This window comes from Amblyomma mixtum, chromosome 10 (genome assembly GCF_055824585.1).
Source record: "Amblyomma mixtum isolate Tamu chromosome 10, ASM5582458v1, whole genome shotgun sequence".
Taxonomy (NCBI): Eukaryota; Metazoa; Arthropoda; class Arachnida; order Ixodida; family Ixodidae; genus Amblyomma; species Amblyomma mixtum.
Genome location: NC_143021.1, coordinates 93730727 through 93753324, shown reverse-complemented (window position 1 = coordinate 93753324; position 22598 = coordinate 93730727). Strand labels below are relative to the sequence as shown.

Sequence of the window (22598 nt, the reverse complement as noted above, 5' to 3'; positions counted from 1 at the left end):
GCAACGGTGACAGCCTGCAGCGCAGCCACGCTATGCGCCGGAGGCAGATTTCTTCTGTCTCAGCCCGTTGCACACCTAGACAGATGCAACTCAGGATGTCGTCAGGTGGTAGTTTTTTCAGGCGCGGCAGCCACGACATCTGCGCTGCGTCCAGTCTTTGCAGCTCACCTGGTAGAAAATGGGCAAGCAGACGACGAAGACTGAGCGTCTGTCTTGCCACTGCCGTAGATGCCATGGAGAAGCACAGATGGGACGATTTTCAACCAGCGGTCGTCGATGAGGTCACAAATGTGAGCCGATCACTGCGCTGCTGTTTTCGTTGCAGGCTGTTCTCCCGGAGGCATCGGAGGTTTTTATGCGAGAAGAGCTTCCGAGCGCTGCTACCAAAACGGCTTCTTCCACTTCTGGCGCATTTGGAAGCGCTGCAATTTCCAGACGCACTCGAGCCCCTTTCCCGGGCACACTATCCTAACAAAATGGTGCAAACGCCCCTTGCCCTTCTTTTATAGATGAATCGGAAGTTATCTTTTGAAGAAAAGGAGCGTACTTATCTAAAGTGGAGCACTGCCATAAGCGGATAAATTGTAAAATGCACAGAGTATCGTTATCAAGCGTGATAAACATGCCTCGCTCTTTGTGTGAAGAACGTCAGAACTCAACAGGTCTCCTGTAACTAGTTCCTTGCGTGTTATGATAAAAATTTTTCGTGCATTCGTGCACCTGCGCTGTCGGGGGCTACGCTTGTTTTCCTGATATGGAGCGAACTTGCGTTACTTTGTTGGCAAGCGTGACACAAGAGGAGTAGGCCTCATGTTTTCGGGAAGCGTAATTTTGGGCTGGAGCTGCAATATTACAAGAGCCAAAAGCGGAAGCGTCAGTTTCACGCCCCAGCTTGGATGACGTCACTGCCCTTTGTGCAGAAGACTGTTCTATAAATAATTTATGCTGCTTAAACGGACACGGATCGAGTCAGACACTTTTTTTTTCCCATCTGCGAGTTCCTCCTAGCACTTTTTTAAAATTTATTGTGGCGGCAGAAGCGCCATGTTTTTTTATTCTTCTCCCAAAGAGATTTATTACTCCCTACATTGCAGGCATACGCAACGGATCTTGGTGGAAGCTTTGAACCTAGAGGATTATAAGCGGCGACAAACGTGATTATTTACTCCAATAATGGGCAAAAAAGGCGAGTTGCTCTTGCGTGTGCAGAAAGCATTAAGGGAATCAAGCTTCCTTCCGAGGACTTGTCGCTGAAGTCCCTAATAAGTATCATGAAATGTGTTATTGGCGGAAGACCTTCCTTACTGGTACTTCATCGATTTCTCTTTGAAGAATTATGGTCACTGTGCTACCGTTTAGTTAAAAACAGTACATTTAAATGTGCCCCTCCTATACATGTTGAACTTAGAAAAGCGCAATAAAAAGACAGGGACAAGAAGAAGAAGAAGCACGCAGGACAAACGCTTGACATCAACTAGTTCTTTACTCGGGAAAAAACACATATGTACAGATACAAAGAGGGCGGAAACAAATTAGTAACCAAACAATGAATCGGCTTTATCACATGTGTGTTTGGCGTGAACAGGTATCAAGGTAAGCAATTTCCTTGCGTGATAAGGTCAGGGAAGGAGTGCTGATACAATTTTCAGCTTTCTTTACAATACGATAGGCCTCTATAATTTCTCTGTGAAGCCTCTCTTTTCCTTTACCGCACGTGCGTGTGGCATTGAACTGCGGCTCATTTGCTTTGCATTTTTTACAAGACTTGCAGTGTTCTGCTAGGTGCCCATCCGTTGCTACAGCTTACACAGCACGACGGTGTTCCCTCAACCTATCGTTCAGGCACCTGCCTGTCTGGCCAATGTACGATTTCTTGCACGAGAGCGGAATCTCGTAGACCACCCCTGTGACGCAGGTTGTGAAACGGGTGGCATGCTTCGTTGTGCACCCAGGATGGTCATTCACCTCGTTGACAGCTCGACACATTTGTGAGAGCTTATTCGGCGCTGAAAACGCGATGGATACCCCGCACTTCTCGGCCACTTTTTTAAGCCGGTGCGACACGTTGTGTATGTAGGGGATCACCGCCGGACGCCTAGTCTGGGGTGCCTTTTCTTTTCGCTTCCCAGAGTTTAGCTCCTTCACTAGGCTTTCAACCACAGAGGCGATGATTTCTTGTGGGAAACCAGCCCTTTTGAGGCGCTGTGACTGCATCTGCACACTGGCCGAGACTTTATGCTTACACGATTTTTTGAGGGCCTCACGCATGCAATTTAGGGCAATCCCCCTCTTTACTACCTTTGAGTGGGCCGAATCATAGTTCAAAATGCCTTTTTTGGTACGCGGCTGATACACCCAGCAGAATTTATCCTTATCTAGAGTTAAACAAACGTCAAGGTACTGCAGACTGCCTTTGATAGGATCCTCACACGTAAACTGCAGACCGTGGGAATAATTTTCGAACACCTTGATGACATTTTTTATAGCATTTCTACTTTGGCCACCTTCTGACGATTTCATAACCACAAGATAATCATCCACATACCTAAACACTTTGACAACAACAGATTTATCAAGGCTGTCGCTAATGCGCCTGTCACAATGGGCTAAAAAGACGTCGCTTAAAATGGGGGCAAGGCAGGAACCAATGCATATGCCTTCTTTTTGAAGAAAAGACTGTCCGTTATGAATAACAAATGTTGATGCAAGGTAAAAACGAAGCACTTCTAAGAAGTTGTTAATAGATAAACCCGTCGAGTTTTGGAATGCGACAGCACCCGATGCTTCGATAAGATCTCTTACAGCCCGCAGCATATCCGACTGGGGGATAGAATAAAACAAATCTACCACATCCAAAGAGAAAGCGTACAGGCTCTCAGAAGCTTGTCCCCTGTTCTTTAGGTAGCTTATGACTTCCGATGAACTTCGAATCATGAAAGGATCCATGAAAGGTAACGAGCTGATATGCTTCTGCAAAAATCTGGATACCGCACCTTGCCAGGAGTCCTTTTCCGTAACAATGGCACGAAAAGGCACCCCTTCCTTGTGGGTTTTTGGAGAAAAAAAGGCACGCAACCCGTCTCTTTTTGCTGAGATACTTTTGCACAAATTCGGTAGATTCAAACTCTCACATAGTTCGTACGCTCGTTTTTTCACTTTTGCCCGGGACGAGGTAGAGTTAACAAAGTTCTTATTAAATGCCTGATCGGCCTTTTCACGGTACAAAGAATTTGGCATGACGACAAACCCTCCTTCCTTGTCGCTAACCAACAGGGAAAAGTCATTGTTTCGAAGGTAGTTAATAGCAGAAATAACATCTTTGTTCCTCTTTTTGACGTTCTTTTTGGATGCAATGCAGTCAACGGCTTCGGAAATAAACCGACCCTTCTCCTCCGCGACAACATGTGCTGCTACTCCCCTGACCATAGCCAGAAGACCAACAGGCGATTCATTAGGTTCCTGATGTAAAAAATAGCGCACAGGGAACACACGGGACGGAAAGTAAACGACGCAGACAAGCGCTACTCGCTAGCGCTTGTCTGCGTCGTTTACTTTCCGTCCCGTGTGTTCCCTGTGCGCTATTTTTTACATCGTGAACGTTATCCAACTTGCCCAACTTTCCGCTTTGCTGTTCATTAGGATCTTTGCTAAATTTCGGGCCACAACGCAACACCTCAGCCACGGGTTGCGGTAAAGAACATTCACCGGAACATTCACCGGAACATTCACCGGAACATTCCGCTCTCGTGCAAGAAATCGTACATTGGCCAGGCAGGCAGGTGCCTGAACGATAGGCTGAGGGAACACCGTCGTGCTGTGCAAGCTGTAGCAACGGATGGGCACCTAGCAGAACACTGCAAGTCTTGTAAAAAATGCAAAGCAAATGAGCCGCAGTTCAATGCCACACGCACGTGCGGTAAAGGAAAAGAGAGGCTTCACAGAGAAATTATAGAGGCCTATCGTTTGTAAAGAAAGCTGAAAATTGTATCAGCACTCTTTCCCTGACCTTATCACGCAAGGAAATTGCTTACCTTGATACCTGTTCACGCCAAACACACATGTGATAAAGCCGATTCATTGTTTGGTTACTAATTTGTTTCTGCCCTCTATGTATCTGTATATATGTGTTTTTTCCCGAGTAAAGAACTAGTTGATGTCAAGCGTTTGTCCTGCGTGCTTGTTCTTCTTCTTGTCCCTGTCTTTTTATTGCGCTTTTCTAAGTTCAACATGTATTACCAACTCGCCCAACTTTCTGCATTGCCCTCCTATACCCTCATAGTAGAATGCATGCATGTGTGCCTAGGTTCGACGAGTCAAAGGCTTATTCCAAGTTATGAATGCTGCATAAAAAGATTAGAGTGAAAACAGCGCGAAAGAAGCCCGAAGGCGAAACGAAGAAGGGACAGGAAAGAGCCTTTGGGCTTCTTTCGCGCTGTTTTCACTCTTCTCACAATGAACCAACTAGCCCAGCAGAAAGTTCTGTTAGACTGCATATAAAGGTTGGTATGTTCTGCGGATTATTCTTTCACTTGAATTGCAAAATGAAAGCGATCTATTGTCGTGCATCCGTTACAAAGCCAGCCGGGTCTTTTCGTTGACTGAAGTCTAAAATAGGGCTTATTCTGTAAGCACTTGACTTAGTCCTAGTATACATATACTGGTATTAATACATACAAGTATTCATTGTGTCTTGTATTATGAAGAATGGCACTTTCCCGTATATTTGCAAGGTCCGTTGCAAATGTAGTGTCGCTGTGTGCATGAAATTTATGCAGCTTAATCACGCGATACTGATGGATGAATATTGCATCCATATTGCGGTATTATAAAAATAAAGAGCTTGTAGGTGCTAACTTTGTACTGCCATTTATTGCTCTCACTGCATGTTTTGTAATATTAAAGCCTAAATATAGGTTTGCGTCGTTGTACCGCGAAGCTAAATGGCATTAATTAACATAAAGTCAAACAGAACATGGTAGATTTCAAGTTTTCTCCTAGTAGGTACCGCGCTCTTTAACCTTCTAGTATGTCGACAATGCAAGCTAGTTTACCCTCTTGTTGCTCAATGGGGCTATCCCCTAACATGAATTCATTAAAGTGAGCACCAAGTATTTTTATATTAGTTAATTCTGTCGTATAACCACCCAATTCTAAATTCGTATGAACATTCCAGATAACATTCTCGGCTCTAAAAAAATCGCCTGCGTTCTACGTGTGTTTATTATTAAAGAATTTTTCTCAGACCACGAGTAAAGCTTACCGATCACGATGTTGGCTTTTCCGACTATATCATTTGAGGTGATACTTGACAGAAATAAATTTGTCTCATGAGTGTAAATAACATACTATTCTGTTTCAGAGTAAATTTGTATTAGACCTATAATATATACATTTTGTAATAAGGGGCCAATGATACTTCCCTGAGGTATACCATGGTTTATTTTACTATAAGTTGAACCACGATTATCTATGAAAACATACTGATATTGGTCACTTAAAAAGCTGGTTTGAAGTTTTGATGTTCAAAAGAAAGTTTACCAACGAATCAAAACAAAGTTACGAGCATATACAGCGAGAGGTGCCATTGTACAACACCCGGTTGTGCCGGACACCGTATGTAGAAAATTTAGTAAGTAGAGTCTCCTGAATATTGCTGCGAAATTGTTGAGAGAAATCTGTGTATAATCCCCGATTTACTTCTTTAGAATTTATGTTAATGAAGAATATTTGTTTTTCCCCAAGAAAGCCAGTTCTGTCGACGACTTAGGTCCAAATCTAAACTGTTTCATTGTTATCACATTTCATTTGTCGAGAAAATTAAAAAGACAGAAATGCATCTTTTTGTCCAAACCCTTAGAAAAATAGGCAGCGTAGATACTGGCCTATAGCTAACGATATAGTTTTTTTAACCACCTTTATAGAGAACGACGACTTTCGCTACTTTCTTGTCTGAAGGGGAAATTCTCCACTAAGGTACGAGTTACAGATATAAGTAACAATCGGCAAATACTGCCTAAGGCGTACGTAACAGGTTCCATTTCCAGCCCAGACGCATCTTCACTGTTCGTAATGTTCATGGCTTCATATGTATAAATCACCCTATTTTCATCACATGTTAGAAAAGTACCATTGCTTTTATGGTTAGTAATGTAATCCAGTGCCATATTGTTGAATAATGGAATTGATTGGGAGAGTTGGTTTCCCATTTTGACAGTGAAAGCGTTCAAAAACACGAGGACGACAGAAAAGGAGAGACTTACAAACCGCTTACTTTCAACTGATTTTATTTTATGCAGAAAACAATTTTATACTGTTGGTACTCACCTGCGCATGCTTACAAGACCATTACCAACGAGTGATAGCTGGCACGTTCTTTCAGGCAACCGGCATGCCCGATGTAAGATAGGACATCTCTTTTTCTGACAACAATATTGATGGTGCGCGTACGCAATCATCGCCCGCTCGTGCTATCTCAAGAGCCTCCTCAATCTCACGCGTTATTTGGCATCTAATTTTAAAAAGTACTTTACAACTGTGAAATATGGGACGGCAGCTTTCCTTCTTTTTCTTGCTTTTGTCCTTGCACTTCACACAATGGATACTCAATTGCCCACCTCTTTTTTTTCACGTTGCAGTTATCCTCTCCTAACCCCTCATTTATGCATCTTCCTGTCTGTCCGATGTAATATTTGCCCCATGTCAAGGGCACCTTGTACACGACGCTTTGTACGCATCTTACAAACGGCTTTTGGTGCATGATTGTGCAAGCGGCCTTTCCCTGGTTAGAGCCCCCTGTGAAGGAAAAGCACTTCGAAAAACCAGGGAAAGGCCGCTTGCACATTCAGGCACCAGAAGCCGTTTGTAAGATTCGTACAAGTGCTTTTTAAAAGTGATTGTCAAATAACGCGAGAGATTGTGGTGGCTCTTGAGATAGCAAGAGTGGGCAATGATTGCGTGAGCGCTCCATTACTTTTGTTGTCAGAAAAAGAGATGTCCCATATTACATCGGGCACGCCGGTTGTCTGAAGAAACGTGGCAGCTATAACTCGTTGGTAATGGTCTTGTAAGCATGAGCAGGCAATTACCAACACTATAAAACTGTTTTTCGCACAAAATAAAATCTCTTGAAAGCAAGCGCTTTGTATGTCTCTCCTCACATGTCAACCTTGTCTTTTTGAGCGCTTTCACTGTCAAAATGCCATATTGTTGGGTTCACTCTCAGCAAGTGTACATTCTTCAAAGTACTCCAAAAAGGGCATGAATATCACGCCATAAACTACAAGATTTTTGCCCACACTGCAAGGTTCGAAGGTACCATGTGATCTTTTAGTGCTCATGAGACTCTTTAGCCTGTGGAAAAGCCGCATGACAGATCACCACGCAGAGCCACCCCGTTCATCCTAGACTCTGTTGGGATAGCAATGTGCAATAGTGAGGAGGTATATCCTGCACTGGATAAACCTTTCGAGCTGTATTACTCTATGCATCTGTGTATCCCGGAATTTTGATGTGTGGGCAAGATGAGAGTAGGGCGCTTGTGTGGGTTTCTTTTTCTTTTTCTATATATACAGTCTATAGACTATCGTTCGATCAACGTCGATAAGAATTTCAATTTCTTTTGCCTATTTGAGGTCTGCATAGACTACATGCAGTAAACTCTTCTTAGTAGGAGGCCCACATGGCCGGATCGCTGCTCATACCTTTTTCATCTGTCTACGTGAGGAGAGAGATAAGTGACTAAATTCATTGCAAATGGTTGCATTCCGGACGAAGCAGAAAGCGCACGCTGCTGAAGGCCAGCTTTCCTGCACGATGCGTGCGTTGTCTTTCCAACCTTTTCAAACGCGTGTTTTATGCGAAGCATACTACTTTAGCTACCCCTTCAGCCCTTCACCCTGGTTATGCGCCTCCAAATCACGTGATACATGACGTCACACCACGTGACACGATGACGTCACGACAGTGGAGAAACGGGGGCCCACCTCGCGCCGTCGCTGTGGTTGTGCGCCTCCAAATCACGTGATACATGACGTCACACCACGTGACACGATGACGTCACGACAGTGGAGAAACGGGGGCCCACCTCGCGCCGTCGCTGTGGTTGTGCGCCTCCAAATTACGCGACGCGATGATGCCACACCACGTGACACGATGACGTCACGACAGATCGCCGTCACGCGCTGGGAGAGGGAGAACGATGCCATCGCACAGACGCCGGAATGTCCTCGAGCGGCATTCCCGCGCATTTCGAACGCGTGTTCACACTCGGTGTAGGTGAAACGCTCGCTCCACCGGGCAGGCGGACGCGGCTTCCGTGGCAATCCAGGCGTTCACCCAACGCGCGTCTCGGGGTTAGTCGGCGTTCCGCTGTAGCCATGCCGTTGTCTTCCCCCACGACGAAGGCTTCTAGTGGTTGTAGTAAAATGACCAAGTATTCAACCAAGGAAAGCCATGTATTACCAAGCCTAGCCATCAATATGCTTCGCATCTGACTAGGCTTAACCTTAGCTAAGCCTCAGCCATTTTTTTCAAGCTTTAAGCATATGTCGAGGAATTGCAGTCTGTGATTGCTTGGCATTTCTGTTTTGAAATACTGCGGTTGTAAAACACTGCATAAAATGCAGTTCTTCGATATATGCTTCAAGCTTGAAAAGACTAGCGTTAGCAGGGTGGATCGGTGCATTAAAAACTGGTAAAGAGAGGCAATTCTTTGAATGCCATCCGCACTATTATCAAGAAATCGTGCCAGCACTGCATCACTAAAAGCGTGACTTTGCAAAACCTGCGTCTAGAGGACGCCGTGTTTCCTGAGGAAACCATAACATCTGTGGAAGAAAAGCAACTGAAGAAAGTAAGAAGTGGGCAGCTACAAAACCGCGAAGATCCACGCCGACGAATTCGACTTGTGGCCATGCCGTATGTGCACAATGTGTCGCACCGTCGAAAAAAGACGGCAAAAAGTGTGTGGCGTCGATCTTGTACCGACTGCCCCGGGAAATCCTGTGCACCTGTGCCCTCTCGTGAACGGCGCGGCAAGGAAGCCAAGTTGCACCCCGAGCCACCAAACGCAGTTTGTTCCTTGCAAAGTAGGTGTCGTGTACAGAATTCCGCTCACTTGTGGCGTCATACATTGGGCAGTTTGGTCGATGCCTAAATGAGTGGCTTAGAGAGCACCGCTTTGCAGCGGGATCCTTATCGGCAGGGGGGAATCTCGCTGATCACTGTAAACGGTGTGTTATTGAACGATATTCTGATGACCCTGACCTAATGGGACCTCCAGCTACACTGCTACCATCTGCCACTGCCCGAAACGCAGCCGAAACCTAGCTGAACCCTCCGGAACGAAACAAAAATAGAGTTGGAGCTTTTTCGCGGTGTTTTATAGACTTAAATGAAGTAAAGCGAGTTTACATTAAATTTGCAACTATTTTTTGAACATTAGACGTCATGTGATGCCAATTATTCTTGCTATCAAAGAAACGAAACTACTGCTGCTAGTGAATCATCAGTGGTAAATTGTCGCTTCTCGGAGTGAATGAAAGCACCGCCGACGAAAGTGCCGGCGGCGTTTTGCGTTTCTTCGAGCAACTGTACGCACTTTTTTAGGTCCCGCCCTAATGCGACATGTCGCAAAGGCGACACCGGGAGAATACCCCCCCCCCCCCCTGCTTCGCAAGGGGCGTCGCCCATTTCCGTAACTGCCAACCTGAAGTGGTACTAAAGAACTTCAGCATAGAATATCGGTATGTTAGCAGAAGAAGAACGATTGCTTTCATGTACAAACTATCCGCCACACATGTCGCCTTCTGCTTGCCCGATTAAATTCAAGAAGATTGACCTAGAGAAGATAACACGCATGTCTTCTACCTAAACCCAGCGCTTTTCAGGCACAGAGAAGTCCAGATCCTCAGTCTGTTTCGAAGCTTCATCGAGTGCTTCCAGTCGTCGTAAAAGATCAGACGCACACCTTTCCCAAATATCGCACTGCAACCGACGAAAACTCCTGCCCTCTCGGCCAATGCCGCTACCGTGTGTCACCTCGAGAGCACCAAGCTACCCGGGACCAAGTGGAACAAATTCTTCGTGACGACGTCATCCAGCCATCGAAGAGCCCCTGGGCCGCACCGGTTGTTCTGGTGAGTAAGAAAGACGGGACACATCGGACGAAACACTGGACTGGCTCTGCAACATCAAGTGCTTCTCTGTGATGCACCTCAAGCGAGGCAACTGGCGAATCGAAGTCGATGAAGGACGCCGAGAGAAAACGGCATTTATTACACCGGATGCGCTCTTCGTGTTCCGGGGGATGATGTTTAGAGGATGTTGAACGCCAGACGTTTCAAACGGGTAATGGATACAGTAGTAGGTATGAAGTCGCCTGTTTTTCCAGTAGACTTCATGACGTCGTTTTCTTCACCGCGAACTTTGATAACCACCTGAAAAGACACCGAACACAGCTGGAAGCAATCAAGTTGTCCTCATTAACCTTCCAAGCACAGAAGTGCAACATCACCCATGAAGGGCTGCTGCTTCCAGGCCACATTGTAACCAAAGATGAAGTACGCCCAGACCCGCAGAAAACACCTTCTATTCCACAGTTTCCACGCTTACAAGTAATAAGGCTGTCCTCATGTTCCCCGGAATGTGCGCATACCATCGACGAGTTGCGAAAAATTTTTGCGCATCGCCGAACATCTCATCCAATTAAAACAGACAGACGTGCCATTTGAATGTGGAGAGGCGCAAGCAGAAGCGTTGAACGAAATTTAGCGGCGTTTACAATCCCCGCCGGTGCTCGGGCACTTCGATGAGCACGCCCAGGCTGAAATTCTTGCCGAGGCAAGCTGCTTGTGCCTAGGCGGTTCCCTCGTTCAGAAGCGACCGACTGAGAAAGCAATCACGTGCGGTAGCTGTTCGCTCTCCAAGGCAGAGGATAACTCTTCTACACCTGAGAAAGAGTTCCTTGCCATTGGCTGCGCAAGTCAAAATTCTGCCCCTACCAGTATGGACGATCATTCAATGTGGTCAGCGATGACTACGCACTATGCTAGCTTGCAAATTTGAACAACCAAACTGGCCGCCTCACTCAGTGGAGTCGTGCGTCCAAGAGTTCGACACCACCATCGTCTACAAATCTGGATTCAAGGACTATTTATCCCAAGTTATGCGGTTCGGGCTGGACAAAATATTAAGGCGAAAGCCTTTAATGTCCCATACTGTCGGGACCAAGACGTGTTAGCAAATGTGTCCGCGTTTCGGATGCATGCCTTACATGGGCAGATTTCAATCGATAGCCAATCGATACTTAATCGGGTGCAATCGAAAGACATCGGAACATGATATAAAGGGATTTCATAATTATATCAATGCACTTAATGACTAAATTTTTAACTGGTAATAAGTAGTAGGTAAGAAGTGGGACTGCACACTGCACCTGTACCTAAAGCTAACACTAATTAAACAGTGTACTAGTTAAGTTCACGTTAACAATCAATAACCATACATTAACTAGTATCCCGAAATATGCAAGTCATGCTTAACTATCATTAACCATCATTAATAGTTAGACGTCTCTAGTCGTTTCAGAGATATTGTGTCCTGTCACTCACTTGACGCGTGAGTGAAAGGACATGATGAATTGCAATAGAACAATGGTAAATACCAATAAGCTCAATTAACCTTTCTAGTCAGAAATAAAACCGAGTTGGAAATTGGTCGATTTGGGGAATCGAACAAGGGTTACCGGTGTGTGAGACGAGCACGCTAACCACTCCGCCATGCCAGCTTTTTTTCTTTATTGCCTGGCTTTGACACATAACATTGAACAAAACAAACAATCAACAAAGCACACTAAACGCTATGTACATGTACACGGCACTGTCTTGGGCAGCCAGCATGAATCTGGCTTCGTCAGATTAAAACTCAGGCAAATTTCACAGCGGCTCTAGTCTCGAGAGTCACTCCGGAGGCTTTGCAGCGGCTCTCCGGATGGCCAGAAACCAGTCCATGTCTTCCCTGAAGTAAGTTCGGGCAGCTATTGCGTCTTTGTCACAACGGTAGCCTGCCATTCTGTAGCGCCATATACAGTGGAGGCCTATCAGCATTATTAAGTCAAACGGTACCCCATCCTCATTTTCTACATCTAAGTACTGGATGCCATACGGGTCAAGTGGTAATTCTTTCTTTAGGGTTCGCTGCAATACATCCCAAAAATAAACTCCTTCCCAACAGTGTGAAAACATGTGGTCAATTGTTTCCGGCTTTCTGTAAATTAAACAGTGAGATCCCCAGGGAAAAGAAAAATTCCTTTCCTTCTAAAAATTTTTTAACTCGTAAGGTGCCAGTGTGCAGCTTAAAAAAGAAGGTTTTTGTTCCTAGCGGCACCTGATTTTTTTTAACTCCCTTTAAAACATCTCTGCCTGTGCCTCCACTGTACAAGGCCCTGTACAAGAGCACTGCGAAAACTATATTGCACAGAGCACGGTACAGTTTCTTCCGTTTCACAGTCGACAGAAAATCAGTTTAAAACCGCGCTGAAAGGAATCTCACACTCGCTATAATTCCCCTGTAAAAGCCGCTAATCCTAAAGTAAACCTCAGTAGTATAGACTACATACTCCGGCAGCATGCGCCCCAGCCCAACTTGGCATATTGTGCGCAAAAACGAGTCTCTTGTGTCCCGAAAAAGCAAAAACGATTGACCAGCTGCCGCAAAAACAAATTGCCCAGTCCCTGCCCTCCGTCCTGTACCCGTCTGAAGAGGTTGGTCCGGCTGCAGCGCTCGGCGAATGTTCTGTGTAGCTTTTGAATGTTTAACCTTGAACAGTGCAACACCTGCATTACGTACCAGGGCCTGCTGATAAAGAACAAGTTGCAAACAGTGGCTCTGGCAAAAATGGACAACGTTTTTCTTTTCCACTTATCCGCTCTCTCCCGTATCTCTTTGACCTGACCTTTCCAATACTGTTCACTGTCTCGGTAAGCATCGAGTGGAATGCCCAAGTACTTATCTGGTGTCGTCGTCCAAGGCACACTGGCGAACGGTTCAGGCGTAGATGGCCACCTTCCATGCCAAAGCCCCATGCACTTCGACCAATTAACCCCGCTGCCGGTAGCTTGGCTGAATTCGCGTACACATTTAACAACCTCGCTTATGCCTCCCTCGTCAACCGTAAACACAGCAATGTCATCTGCGTACGCAAAGAGATTTTTTCCAGCTGCTTGTAAACTGAATCCATTGATACTCCCGTTTTTCAGTATTTTAAACAAAGGCTCTCGACGTGAATACAAATAACAGGGGGCTGAGGGGACAGCCCTGGCGCACCGAACGCTGCACGCGAATGGCGGCCTCCAAACTCTTGTTAACAATCAATCTCGTCGTGTAGTTCCGGAATGCCAAGACCTCACCCCCACGGATAACAGAACCTACATTAACCTGGCGTAATAGAGCAAACAGAAGTTCATGGGCGACGTGGTCAAATGCCTTTTCTAGATCAATTCGGAGAATAGCCACCTGACCATCAGTGCCATCGCAGCATTCTAAGACACTGCGCGCTAGGTGAATGTTGGTAAAAATGGACCGGCCTTTAATTCCGCAGGTCTGATTGGGACCAACTAAGGAATGAATGACAGTCTACAACCTTCGCGCCAAAACCTCCATGAAAATTTGTACTCGACGTTAGTAAGTGCTATTGGTCGGTATGCTGTAACCTGTCATAATCTATCAATGTCTTCCGTTTTGGGAATCAGAACAGTATGGGACGAGACGTATGACGGAGGCAGTACTTTTACTTTAAAGGCTTCGTTAAGGATTACGTTCAAGACCGGGGAAAAAACATGTTTGAATTCTTTATAAAAAGCCTCACTGAACCCGTCCGGTCGAGGCAACTTACCAGGGTTTAAACTGTCTATTGCTTGCTACACTTCCCTTTGCGTCATGTGCCGCTCTAATGTGTCTTTTGTTTCGTCGTTAAGTCGCGATACGTGGTCTAGAAACACCTCCTTAAATGTGCTAATATCAACTGGATGCGATGCGAGGAGCGCCCGAGAATGCTCGAAAAAGGCTGCTTTGATGTGATCGATGTCTGTTGTTAAAACACCTCTCCATTCTATTTCGTTAATGTGGTTCCTTTCGGCACGAGCTTTTTCTAAACCAAGAGCACGTTTCGTTGGCGCTTCCCCTGCAGCTGTGTCTTCTCCCCTTGCCCTCACCAGCGCTCCCTGATAAAATTGTTTCCTCGATTAGCTCTAGCTTTTGTTTGATTTTTAAGCGTGAAATGCTTTTAGCTCCAGCTGTCGGCAGTGTGTTGACGTCACGCCGAGACCGAGAGCCAACATCAAGGCACTGAATTCCACTCATCCGGGTACTGAAAAGAGAGCATCCGGGCACCGTACGAGATTTAACGAGACTCTAGAAGCGAGAGGGCCGCTTAGAGCAAGAGGGGAGCTCCAGGGCGAGAAGAGCTTTGGGCGGAAAAACGGCTTCCGCGCCGTCCCCAAGGATGGCGCTGCGGTCCCACGACCACGCATGTAAAAGAGCGGCCGCTGGGCCTTCAGCTCATGACGTTTACCCCTTTGGCAGGCAGATGTATACACGCTTGCGGAGGTATTCGAACGCGCTGCATATACACTCTTGTCAGGCCTGCGTCTCGTCGTGTCTGCGTACTCTTCTGCATCGTCCTGCATTTCAATGCCACCACCGTCACTGCTGCTTAAGCCGAGCAGTGGAGCCTGACAGAAACCGGATACAGCTGACGAGGCAGGGAGTAAGAGATTTCCCAGACACTCAAAGGAAACGATTGCGTCCACATGGTGGTGTGGTGGTGTATTGTATGAACACTAGACACATTTCAAGATTTTCACTAGTACCATCTACAACCAATGTGTTATGCCCGTAAACATTTCATGCTTAGTCTACTCTCGGTTACGGGAGAGGCAGAGATTTTTCTTATATCTTCTATCCATTTACCAGGCGCTCGGCATTCCTGTTTCAGTATCTTCTGAAGCAGTGCCTTTAGCTCCGTTTCCTGTTGTTTCGCCTCTTGATGTATACAGCTAGCTCTATCTGTTGGTTTTAATTTTAAAGTTTCTTTAGTGAGCTCCCACTGCTGCCACATCCTCATGTTTCTATTGGGTTCTATTTTTGATATTTCTTCTTTTACAGTTCGGTTATAAAATTCGTCCTGAAGCAACGTGTCATTTAATTTCCACATTTCCCACGAAAAACTATTCTTCTTTAAGATCCCTATGCTGCATTGAACCAAACAATGGCCAGAAAATGATACCGGCATAACTCTATAACTATTGCATTTAAGCACGGTAGCGACAGATGCATAAATGCGATCTAGCCGTGCGTGACTTGTGTCCTGGAATCATGTGTACTTTACAGCACGCGCTCCTTCGAGACACTCTGCCTCATCCTTTAGGTTGCAGTAGGCTAACCACTCCGCCATGTCAGCTCGATGGTTTGGAATGAACAAAGGCGCGTCTAGCTAATACGGCGTCTTCGTTCACTCCCACTTTCCTCCCTTCCCTAATGGCGAGATATGCCAGAGAGGTACATTTCCTTCCCTCGAAAACCAGTTTACCGTCGAGCAAGACGTAGAGCCGAATGGGCGATGGCGTTCTGTGGACTCGCAGGCAGTGTTGCAAGACGCAGTCGCATTCCACTCTTAGAGGCGAAGCTTAACATCTTAACCACACATACGTGAGACAAGCAGGAACGCTTGTCTCACGCCAACAAAGTGCCCCCCCCCCCCCCCCCCCCCCCGCCATGAATTCGTTTTCCCTGCTGCACTATTGGTCTGCAACGCCATCACGGCAGCATAGAAAGTCGTTTCCTTGACGATAGACACACGCCGTGCTCATTAGAATGAAACGGAAATTAGTACGGAAAAGGAAAACAACACACCATGGTATTGAATCAGTTGCCTTTCACAAATGACTGCCCCATAGTTCTCTCCCGTGACTGCATTAAAACCGACGCTTGTACAGCATGCCAGCCCCATGTACGAATATTTCCTTTTATTTTCTGCATTTCATTCAATACTGGCAACGGGATTCTTGGCCCACTTCTCCGTCGATCGCCGTTCATCTTAAGTAGCTACCCTTAATGACTGCGCTAAGAAACTGGGACGTGAGGACTGACCTTTGCCGCCATGAGGCGCCAGTTAAAATCATGGCTTCTTGCGCCTGAAGCGCCCGTCCTGAGCACACATGCCTTTCTCAGCCACTAATCGCCTCGAGGGGGAAGGAAAAGCTAGAGCGTTTGATTAATTAATAGCTTATTTTCGTGCCGGACAAAAAATGTTGTCTCTTGGCACAGCACGTATTTGCCGGCAGTGTAACTTGCACATGGCAGCAACACGCAAAGAACCACTTTTCAGATGTAATATGCTTTTGACAAGTCGAATAGACACCTGTTCGTCATGCTTGATAACTTTACCGTCCGTTTTCATTCTCTTGTATTTTGCCCCTTAGCAAATCCTTTTTCTGCGATAAGTGCTTCGGTATAGTTAAAGAGACAAAACTTGAGAACCGCACGTTGTAAAAAGATCGAGTGCCGCTGCGTTATTTCGTTAGAACCGTGTGCAGTGCAAAAGTTTTCTAGCCTTTCATTGAAACATGCCAATGCTAAATACGCTACATTTAAAATAGGATGTTCTGGAGCAGCGTTGCGACCTATATTAATTCTGAAGCTACCGAAGCCTCTCGTTTAGTTTCCTGAAAAAGAACCAACTGTGCTAGTGAACGCCTCATCAACAGGGCTGCGCATTTCCACGCATCGTCGCAATGTCATTTCAGCAACGCCGCTTGTCCATGAACCCTACAGCGGTTCACAGACATCTTTTAAAGCTGCACTTTTTACTGAAAAGTTTCAGTCCAGCGCAACTGAACTGTCTCGACGACGAGAACGCGTTGTGGCTACCGCGGCTGCGGGAACTTCCGCCGTCCGACGTCTGCCGTGCCATCTGTCAGGCTGCTCAATCGGCTGTGGACGACGATTACTGTCTCCGGCGCATAGCGTGACTGCACTGCTGCCTGCTACCACAGCAGTGCCTTGAGATATGGCGGCACTACCGCTTAACGACTGCGCCGTCTTGGGCGGAGTGTCTCGGACCCATAAGGCGCATTTTAGCCGCGCTGCAGTGTGGTGACCAAGGTGCAACGGTCGCTTGGAAAGTGCGCAAGGGTGCAGTTATCGTTTGTTTCTTGGTGGAAGAGCCGGAGATTCCCTCCCTGGAGCACAGTGTCGTGTACATGGTCCTTAGGCCAGGGCATTGTTTGCTGGCTGTTCACTGCCTGGGGATCGCCATTCAGCAGCGAGTGATGGGCGCTCTGCGCACGGCACTGGGTTACGACCCTTGGAGTCTACGCAGCGTGCTTGACGACGACATCGACGAGGCCTTCCGCGCCGCAGACCGTGTCCTGTGGGAGCCATTGGCGAAGCTAAACCTCGAATGTCGACTCCGATGGACCCCACATTTTTTGATGGATGCCCAGAATAGAAGTTCCGTGGCTTCTTCGGTCGAAGCAGGTAAGTATACCCTTGTCACTGATATTTCGTTCATCTGGAGGATCTTTTGGTTTGCGAAACTACTTTTGAAAGTAGGCGTTCGAATATATCGCCCTTATTGCTAGAAGCGCGATGAAAATACAATTTTTCGCTTCAATTAACATTGCAGTGGCAGTCTATAAGCCTCTTATAAAGTGTCTGAGACCTGTCCGATGGAACATTTAAGGCGTAAAAGGAACATGGACGTCCAGTGCTAAATTGTGCACAAAGAAGAAGATTTCAAGCTCGTCCCTTCTGCAAACACATAAAAGCTTTATATCTTGGTCCATTCACTAACTTCAAGCACTGAAAGCCTTAAAAATAATTTGTACGAAGCTGAATTTTTTTTTCAAACCTTGATAACCATTTGAATACACGCGCATCCTGTAGCTCGTTTTCGGCGTGCAGATTGATGCTCGTCGACGGACAAAAACGAGATTTTCAAGCGGCCATTGTAAATTTCGGTGAGATTTCTTCAACCCATGAACTGAACGCATTCGACAAAGTCCATTCTGTGACGGCATTCATAGGAAAATTAGAGAAAAGGTTCTGATCACAGAATTTCGCCATCATAAGTTCTTGAGTAATTGAAAAAAAAGGAACTTGGTGTGAGCTTCTAGATTTTTATATTCTTCGCTGCTATTCACCTTGCTAACTTCTCCAGGTGTTACCCAGCCTAAAAAACGAAAGATCTCTGTCAGAAATGTAACAGAATGATTGGGAATTTTTTCCTGATAAGATTTTTCTGTTGTTTTGTTGTTGTGTTTTTGCTGCAGCAGTGGAGATTTTTTTTTTGTAGTTCCTTTCTGCGTCTGCAGTTCTGTAGTATCATTTTGTAATCTGTAAACAAATTTCTGTTGTCACTTTAAGTTCACACTCGAAAATGTTCAAGAATATTTGTTGTAATGGCAAAAACTATACTGTTGTATTTATCGGCCAGGCATCAGCTAAGTTACAGAGCTAGAAAAGAGTTTAGCGACAGTGATGAACAGCAGCAGGAGTAGCAAACCACCCACAAATGGTGCCTTGTTGTGTGTCCCGAGTACACCGATGGCGTGGTTGTCTCAGCGGTTTCAGCATTTAAATAAGGGAACGAGGCGCAGGATAAGAGCACAATACCGGACATCCTCACAGATTTTGCTAAAATGCTTTGACGAACAGCACACTTCGCACAGGATGAATTACCGTGCAAGGCTAAGGTTTGTTATTTTGGGAATGCTCAGTATCCCTGGGTTCGAGTGTGTAATGTCTGCTCGTGTTACGGTTGTTATACAAAAATGCTTTGCGCTTTGCAGGCGAAACTGGTGAAGCATGAGATTTTGGTCGGCACAGATTTCTTAGACCTGGTATCACTTTTCTAGCTGGCTTAAACATGGTTCCTGGTGTTTAGTTGATGTCTAGCGTTTTTCCCGTCCGTATCTTTTTGCTGTCCCTTACCTTTTTCTAGCGCTGGTAACCATGTTGCAGCCAGTGAATCGAAAACACCAACTGTGCCGTCTTTGTTTAGTCATGCACTTTTCTCGGTTTGGCGTGTCGTATTCGGGGCGTTACGGTGACACACTGAATATAAAAGTAAGCAAGATAAGAATCTGGGTGCACAATCTGACGTGGCCAGAGACAGTACGAGCGCTTTTCGAATGGTTGTCATCTATAAACGTCGCCTCTGCACCGATGATGGGATTCATCGCTAGTCTCGTCGCCAGTATTCATTCTTTGTAATAACGTCTCGTGTCGCCCTGTCTCTGAGCTGATAGGGCGTCAGTTGACCTAATTATTTTCGTGCACTCTGTAATTTGAGCAGTAGCGGGACAGTGTGTGTGATTCCATGGCGCAGTTGTAGAAACTGTCGCGTAAACGGCGTGCGTAGCACCAAAAATTTACATTCGTGCGGAGAAGTCTAGAGCGCTAACACGATGCACAGCCAGGGAATATCTCGAGAATGTGAATCAGCTGGTGCGTCAGCGCTTTCTAACGCAACAGAAGGAATAAACAAACGAGAATAGGGGCGTTTGCAGAGGGCTCCGCGCGTTCAGGGTCATCTTAAAGGGACCAACCACTTACCAAAACTTCTCATGAGATTACGTCGGTGATGAAAAAACCGTGTCTCGTTTTGTAAGAACTGAGTGTATTGTAAGAATGAAGCCGCCTCTTCATTCAGCTGCCCTGTTATTGGACGAACGCATGGCCAACGTTTGAGCAGAGTTGTTGGTTGCTCCCGTGCATTCACCACTGAAACATCGAGAGGAAAAAAAGTAACGATCATACGGATCATTTTCGAAGGAACATATATTTCTGTATTCAATTCACCTGCAGGGGAAGCCCCAGCGTGCGCACTTGTCATGTGTGAAAACTGCGGCATGGCCTTCTCGTCGCCGCAACAGCTGGACTGGCACCGGTGGACGAAGCATCCTCAGGAAAATTTGCTGGATCGGTGCCATAGTGCTGGGAACGAGAAGTTCTAGTTGAACTGTACTGAGGAGAAACAAGTGCAAAAGGTTTCCCGAGACTTGTATTCAAACTCACAGTATGCAATCAGTCTTTTTTCCTGAATGTGACGATGATTGTTGTCTAATAACGCTATTTTAATGCCGCAACAAACAAGGCCGACGTATACTCATACTTGGACATTGTACCGGCCCGCAAATAAAAGTTACACTCGACGAGGCTGACGACTTTGTACTTTCACTGCTAAATGCAAGATACGTTGGATATCTTTGTTCCTTTCTTTAACACTAAAGGGCACCAGAAACCTTATAAAGATTATTTTTAATTTTAAGGCCCATTTAGCTTGGTAACAGTGATTCAAAACTGAAGCATTATGAATATTGCCCAAGAATTTTGTGTTAATTTCAAACCAATCATTTCTTTCATAAGGTTGGATTCCGGCGATCGTGAAGAAATAAAATGCCTCCAAGAAAAACTTTCACATTTCTGCACAGTCAATGTTGACTTCGACTACGTCCAGAGTGGCGACAAAGCATTCATTCGCTTCGGAGTGCACGGTAGCAGCAACGTGGTTGGGTCTAGAAGGCAGCAGTGGTAAGGGATTCTTTTTTGGTTACGGAAGTTAAAATAAAAAAAAAAGACTTAGGTTCTTACAATGCACTTCAACGTTGTTCTCTTCCGTAGTTAAATGTGTCCATGTAATTCCAAAATGTGCCTCGCTTCACCAATGCTATTCCACGCAGATCACGACACAGTCAGCGTTCTAACGAGCAGTTGGTATGCAAACGTATAAATCCAACATCTGCGTCTTTGCACCTTTCATCGCCATGCAAACACAAATATATTTCTAGCAGGTAGCCACTGAGGAACTGCTCGTCTTCCATGACGTCTCTCATTCGAATTGTGCTGCCTAAATATTGTAATTAAATGTGTCAAAAATTTGTTACGCGTAAAAAAGACGCGAGTGACTATCCCACTCGGTGGACCTGCGAACCGCGATACTAGGCAAAGGATGAAAGCAGGTAGTGTAAGGAGCAGGAAAAAATGCAGGCAATGTAGTGGGGGCGCCGCTCTGGATTATTATCGAACAGCTGCATCCTTTCTAGTGCGCTGAGGTCACACGGCAACCCCCTGTCGCAAGTATTTCTTCTGTGTTGTCAATTAACGTTCTACTGTAGGCTTCATTCACCAGACAAACCCTGACGGATGACGGAAACGAAGCCGATCAGAGTGTTTCTGCACTACTACACTTTACCTGTTTAAGTTCGTGGCCTGTGTTTCTTGAAAGGCCCCTGTCTCCACATATCTTCTTCGTGAGCAGTGATGGATAGTGAGAATCACTATCTTTCGAAAAGTCGCAAATAACAGGAGAGCGACAATGAAGGCCACCGTCAGCTTTTACTCACTTGGCGGTTTGTCGTTCGAAGAATGCAAGAAAAAAGCAAAATAAGCACAACAAAAGTGTGCACAATGACCTTTGATGGTTTGAAGGACACGTGCTTCGCCATCCTATTGGAAAAACAAGATTAGCGCTATATCATTCATTGTCCATAACTCTTAGGCAAAAATATTTTACCAACATGAAACGTCAAGAATGCTTTCCTCCAGTCCTCGCAGAAACAATAAAACGAATTTTATGAACAAACGGCAGCATGAAACCTGGAAAGCGAGTAAAAGCGATTATGAGGTAATATCAAGACAATAGTCAGAAAGCTGGTTGCCAAGATGCGCCAATTCTCCCTTAAACAAGGTGCTGACAGAAATGTGTACTTTTGTTTTCATTATGATACCTTCGAAAATCGTGCGCACACGCTGGCTGCCAATTTACCTTTTCTACAGAATCACGGCTAGCTATGCTACAAACCATTTCCTATTATTCATAATAGATAAGTATACCTTCGTTTTTAAGAGCTCTTGTGGCTTCGAAGGAAGGAATGCATTTCACCATATCGTACGTGCAACTAATCTCATCCCTAAGTAAAAAGTAATAATCTTCACAAAAATACGCCGCAAGAAAAGCGATTGGATATAAAGGAAGTTTGGCAGTAGCTTGATATGTCAAAGCCCAAAACTTTCGTGCCATTATTATAAAAAACTGTTCAGGTTCCATTTCAGCGATGGGATATAAAGAACAGACTCTTTCACGAATTAAATGGCGGTGCAGACACCGAGTTCAGCCGACTCTGCTATAGCGACTTCAGCCAGCTGGCTGTTTACTGTCGGCAGCAAAAGTTTACGGCTCGGCCATTCCCGGAAAACAGCTAACTGTCACGTTGCGTCGGGACCAACTGAGCTAGAATTCCTTGACATCAGATAGAGAATACAAGTAGCACTTCGCCATCACTCATTTCAAGCGATCGACTTAGGTGCCTAACCTAAACATTTTTTTTCTCCACGCCCACATTTACGTAAATGTTTGATTTCGATTGTACGAGCTCAGGTACTAAGTAGTCGTGAGCTAGTGCTTCACGGCTGGAAGCTGGTAGTGGCACCAAGCCGTATCACGCAGTCTACGAGGTAATTCTGCACTTGCTGTTGCTCCCAAGCAGGTGGCGCCAAAATTTATCCTCACATCCTCCGTCACCTCTTATAATCGAAGC

At 45.7% G+C, this 22598-nt stretch overlaps 1 protein-coding gene across 1 annotated transcript in view; it reads left to right on the top strand.

Moving 5' to 3' along the window:
- Nucleotides 1–22598, top strand: part of LOC149326439 (uncharacterized) — a 448784-nt gene that overhangs the window by 188735 nt on the left and 237451 nt on the right. The window lies entirely within an intron of this gene.